Here is a 6,042-nt window from a genome sequence, read left to right as displayed (position 1 = left end):
GATTGCTAGGGTGGGGGATATTTCCGTACGTGAACGGCGAAGTCAACATTGCCGTTTGGTATGCATGCGCTCTTGCGTCAAGAACCGGAATCTGTTTTGTAGCGCATGCGCAAAGCGTCGAGTCGAATACTTTAGCAAGTATAATACATCGACCCCAAACATCCTTTGCACAAAGTATCGTATGCACCATGAAGTCAAGCGTGTTATCGACCTCGGATGCTGTTTTGAGTCATCGGCTATGCCTCGTACTGGAAACAACATACTTGGCCGAGAGCGACAAAGCTTGACTCCGCGGTACATAATATACTATTGTGTTACTTGTTATTTTTCTCAACGTAAGCAGCTCCTAGAATTTTCGTGAATGCCCATCGGAAAGTACGAGGTCTGACTGGAGGATCGTAGTTTAAGGTATCAGTTCTAGTGCTGGTCAATATACCAGCAGTCTGGCTTATTTGTATTTTTTCAAATGATTTATCTTATTTAGACGTTTACACTTTATTGTAATTGTATTGTTTATTTGCTTTAAATTATTTTTAGTATATAGAATATGTTGTTTTTGCTGCATTGTCCGATGTGTAATGCGAGCCTATAGGGATAGCCAAAGTGTCTTTTACCGAGTTCCGACTACAATGTGTATAAATAACCGAAAATACCGAACCCTTTGTCGTACACCGACGTTCCGGCAAAACAATTTTGTACATAGAAGTGCAGACCAATTGATATAGCAGTCAAAACCACGGCCCCCCATGTGGTGGTTCTCCGCATGGCACCATAAATTTTGAAAAAAATTATCCATTAGATTTGCTTTTGGTGCACGCGCTTAGTGTCCTATACTAAAGGTCAAGTTCGTTAGCCAGCCATTTTGGATGAAAATTGGAACAGTGAGCGCCTTTTGAAAATTTTTGAGACCACTTTTTTCAAAATTCAAAAATTTTCTTTACAGATGTCTATAGAATTAAATGTCCTACAAGATTAACAACTTTTTGAATTTACTTGAAAAATCCAAAATTCAAATTTTGACAGTTTACAAAATAATGAAAATTCCCCCCCCCCCCCCCCCCCCCCCCCCCCCCCCCCCCACACACACACATATATATATATAATTTGATTGATTATGATTTTATGGATTAAACTGGACTCTTAGATGAGTCCAACAATTTTCCAGAAGGGCGCCAGATAGTTTTCATGAAAACTACCAAAATTTACAATGAATTGAGATATTAACTATAGGTTCCCATTAATTATCGACATGTGATAATTTAATGTATTAATAGACGAATTTGGTAATGACCTTGTCCGCGGTCAGCAAATAACCAACTTCAATGGCGTGTGCCTATCATTTCAGCACACGCCGTTGAACGAGAGTTTAATAAATACTGCAAGATACAAAATTAGTCAAGGGGCTTACCTTGTAACGTCCTGCGATCCCGTGTATTTCCTCTCATCTCAGAGCGTTTTTAAAGTTTGTTCTGGTGATTTAACTTAGATAATAGTGGCGGTCGCCTTTTGCTTTGCCTGTTTCGTAGGAGCTCAGAATAACGAATGAATCCACGGTGTGCCCATTCCCATGTATTTAGAGGGGGTACTTATAGACTGTGTCAAAATGCAAGATTAGCGCCACCTAGGGGATATAGCAAGAACTATTGTCTACAGCAACGACCCCGCTCCCTTCTGACCTTAATTTGTAGGTAATGTTGACTTCTCTTTCCTAAATAATTACATGAATAATAATAACCAATAAAATAAACCAAAAATTTAACAAAATAAAATCTATCATCGATCAAATGCAATCAAAACTTTAAGTCTGTTGCAATCGATCTATCACAGAACGATTCCAAAAGACCAAAGATATTTTACCTAGATGCGGCAAGGGTCAGGAGTGGGGGCGGTCGATATATAACTACATTTTCGTCCATATTGAGGTGCTGCCCTCTTCAAATTTTCGTCGTTTCTATGGCAACCTCAACCTTCGACCACGTTAGTGTGCGGGGTGGGGCCGAGGCGCACACTGAAAGTTGTTGCTTTCCAAACCGAACGTGATTTTCTGTTTCACGCGTTCGCCTTCGCCATCACTATAGCAATATTTGCTATAGCTGAGTTGGTCGGCTGGCGCTGTACGCGAAAAACGTTGCGCACGCTGAATTACCTAATCATATTAAAATTAAAGGGATCCTAAGAATATTCTATTTATTATGATTATCTTTAAATTGCTTAATTTCTCTTACGGTTGGTTTGAAAAGATAAATTTTCGACATACTAAGTAAATAAGTTTAAAAAGAATTCTATTCGTACTTAAAAATTTATTATACTGCAATTTAAAAAATTATTTTGTAAAACTACATTCAAAGATCAAATACAATTTAGATAATTTCAAAAAGTAAATACAATTTAGCTAAATTCAAGATTAAAGTAAAATTTAGTTTACTTCAAGTAAAGTACAGTCAAAAATTGTATATGCTTCATGGCGTTAAATGGTTTTAAATTAAAGTGCAACCCAGATAAAATAAAATAAAACTGTAGTTAAATTTTAAATTTAAATACATTTTTGAAACCAGTAATATTAGAAATAGTGCATCCATATTGAAAAATAAAATTATTAATGCTAGTTCCGTATAATGTAAATGACAATATTTTTTCACCAGATTTCACAAATTTAATATTTACTTTTAATTTAGTTCATAAATCGAGCATTATATAAATCATTATATAGTTAATGAAAGGTGATATAGTAATGAACTTAAACAAAATTTGGTTTCAGTGTTTCAGTGTATTCTTAGTAATAATTAGGATTATAACTGACTCATAAAAATAAAGAATAGATCTTGAGAAAAATTGATATTAAAATAATCTCCACATAGTTTACTGAGCCCTCTCACCAGGAGAATCCTACATTGTGCAGTATTCTAAAGGTAAATTAAATTTATTTGAACCATATACAAAATTCAAAGAAATGTCTGAAATGTGAATAATTTTTTAAACAATTGTCAGGGTGGCTACTGGACAGAAAACAGGAAATATTTCGTCATAATTTTCGAAGTAATTGGGAAATTTTTAGGAATCTTCCCAAATTTAAATTTTCGAATGAAAAAAAAGGAACAGAAGATATTAACCGATTTTATTCAATCAATTTGGTGTCAACCCACAAATTCTTTTCTCTCAGCTCAAACGATTTGACTGATTTGATAATTTTCACTTCGCCCTATGATAGATAATGTATACATATCAATATAATTATATTAATTATATTATATAAATATAATATTACTGACTAAATAATTAATTAATTAGCTGAACATGATATTTAGGTGTTTTTTAGTTTTCTATTTTTTAAATAGAAATATGAAAAAAGAGTATATTTTTTTGCTCATAAAAATAATTCTTGAAATTGCCCAGAATTTTCACGCAAAAGTTCGAAGTGTTATACTTTTTACCAATAAAATAATAAAATAAAACATTTTTTGATATTATACTAAAGTGTTGTTCAGTTTTCTTTTCTTTGAATAGAAATGTGAAAATAAAGTGTATATTTTTTGCATAAAAAGGATTATTTAAATTGTCCGGAATGTTCAAGTTCCCAATAATATCCTTAATTAAAAATGTACGGAACTATATAATTGTCGAATGATTAAATTCCGGAAATTTAATATTGACAAAAATATACCACTTGTTATATGGATGGCCCTAAATAGTAAATTGTTTATCGTGTATTATTAATTGTTTAATTCAGAATTGATATAATTCGTTGAATTATAATTTATCATAATTTTAAATTGGGACACTTTGTACTTTCAAAATTTTGTTACGTTAATTTGTATATTCGGCGTCTAATTTTGAATTATTTTTTATTATTAGTCCTTTTATTTATTACAGTCACATATTTTTCTGCTACTGTTTGGCATCAGCCATTCAATTTTTTTTAAATTTCCTATCGTCCCTATTAATAAAACCTAAGAACCAAATTCCCGGTTATAGAAGAAGATGTCTCAATGCTCGGAATTAATAATTAATAATTAATTTACTTTTTTTTCTTTTATGAAACTTTCACTACAATTAGGAAGTACAGTCAGGATTACATTAATCCATAAACGACCAAAGCTATTTATTTCATAACATGAGTTTGACCTCAAAATTTATGAGTGTAGCAAAACAATAAATAGCTCAAAGTACTGTTCCTTATGTTTTTAGGTGAAAAAAACTTTTTTCCATCATATTTGTTTTTCTCAAAATTTTGATAGTTTCAAAAAGAGTTCCATGAAATAAAAGTGTCTTGAAATTAACTATAGAAAACTGCGATTTTTGAAAAGAATTTTTAGAACAAATTTTTGATTTTTCCAAAAATTTGAAATTTGCGAAAAATTTTTTTAAAAATTTGAAAAAATTCAAGAATATTTTTTGACCAATTCTACGAAATTTTTATTGATGCAAATTTGTACCAGAGCCTATAGTCAAATAGTATTCTTGAATTTTTTCAGATTGTTTGACAAATTTTTTTGCAAATTTCAAATTTTTGATTTTGTGAAAAATCAGAAATTTTTTTTTAAAAATGTGAAAAAATTTCATAGTGTTCTATGGTTCCCTATACCAAGGGTTTCTGCTGAATATAGTTACAAAAATAAATAGGCAGTGGTCTCGAAGGAATTAACCCCCAAGCGGAGGTGTGAAAACCGTGCTGAAAGCTGAATGGCACCTGGGTGAGGTGTCTAGAACGGTGACTCTGGTATACCGGCCGACCTCTCAGAGTACGCAGCCTTATCCTTGCATGCGGGGCTCTACAAGGATGGACGAACCCCTTTCCCTAGCTTCTCGTAGGAACAACAATGACAACACCAAACATAGTTGTAGTAAGTGCGGTTCAAAACAACAGAACGCGCAGGGCTCCCGACAATAGGTCGGCCAACAATGCCGACCAATCTAGAGCTGGGGGAGCCAATGAAAATGGATTCAATGCGATGTATCGGCGGGATCTCGTGACCTTTGGGTGGACGGAGCAACTGAATCACGACTTGCTAGACTGCTACGATGCGAGTGTGGCGCGTGAACGGTGTTATATGGCACGGCTGCATGCTCTGTGGTGCGAGAAACGCCCTGAGCTATCGCACTTTTCGCAGCAACGTCTGCGAAACCCTGCTGAACTACTCCGTAAAAGAAGCTATGTAAGCGGAACGCCTACTCTACCACAGCTAGAACAAGCCGGCAACAAAGAAAGAGAGGCGACACTAAGACCAACCGCGGGCAGGCATCCAATAGATGAAGAGCGAGGTCGAAGTATTTTGGAGAGAAGTCTACGAAGTTCAGCATAGACTGGACGAAGACTCAGAAAATATAAATAGCTGCAAGGAGTTATGTGTTGCCCTCATAACACCTGATAAAGAATGCCCACCCATCACTATCGAGGAGGTGATGAGCAGGTTGCTCATCGATAGATGTGTCTGCAAAGATTCAGCATTCTACCAGCGTGACCTATCGATGGCCTGGATTGATTATCGGAAAGCTTTCGATTCTACATCCCATAGTCTTAACATCTGTCTTTTGGAAATCTTAAAGGTTCATCCGCAAATAGTTGGGTGCATAGAGAGATTGATGCCGCTTTGGAAAACAAGATTTACTATCTCATCTGGAAAAAATCGTGTGACAACTAACAAGGTCACGTTTCAGAGAGGTGTCTTTCAGGGTGACGCCATGAGCCCACTCCTCTTTTGCCTTACATTATTGCCACTGTCTCTGGCACTGCGCCATTCCGACGGGTACTTGTGCGGCAAACCTGCAGATCGAAAGTACAAGATCACTCATGTATTTTACATGGACGATCTTAAGATCTATACTAAAAACAGAGAGCAACTGCATCTAGCTCCGGGGATTGTCGAACGATATACTAAGGAAATTGGAATGGAATTTGGGTTAGATAAATGCGCCAAGGTTTATTTGAAGCGAGGAAAACTGAATGGCATCCCTGAAGATCCTGAGCTCGTTGATAGAAGCGCCATACGACACCTTTTCGCTGGAGAGACTTATACATACCTGGGCGTGCCACAGAGCCACATT

General features: G+C 35.4%; 1 protein-coding gene across 1 annotated transcript in view; it reads left to right on the top strand.

Annotated features, from left to right (window-relative positions):
• Nucleotides 1-263: 263 nt before the first annotated feature.
• The window catches only part of LOC117173743, a 40,809-nt gene continuing 35,030 nt past the window's right edge, over nt 264-6,042 (top strand). Inside the window, exon 1 of the mRNA XM_033362387.1 lies at nt 264-408. The gene's annotated coding sequence lies outside the window, so the exon portion shown is untranslated. The remainder of the gene's footprint in view (nt 409-6,042) is intronic.

This window comes from Belonocnema kinseyi, chromosome 1 (assembly GCF_010883055.1).
Source record: "Belonocnema kinseyi isolate 2016_QV_RU_SX_M_011 chromosome 1, B_treatae_v1, whole genome shotgun sequence".
In the NCBI taxonomy this organism is placed as follows: Eukaryota; Metazoa; Arthropoda; class Insecta; order Hymenoptera; family Cynipidae; genus Belonocnema; species Belonocnema kinseyi.
Note: the sequence above shows the minus strand (reverse complement) of the source record. Positions and strands in the feature narration are given on the sequence as shown.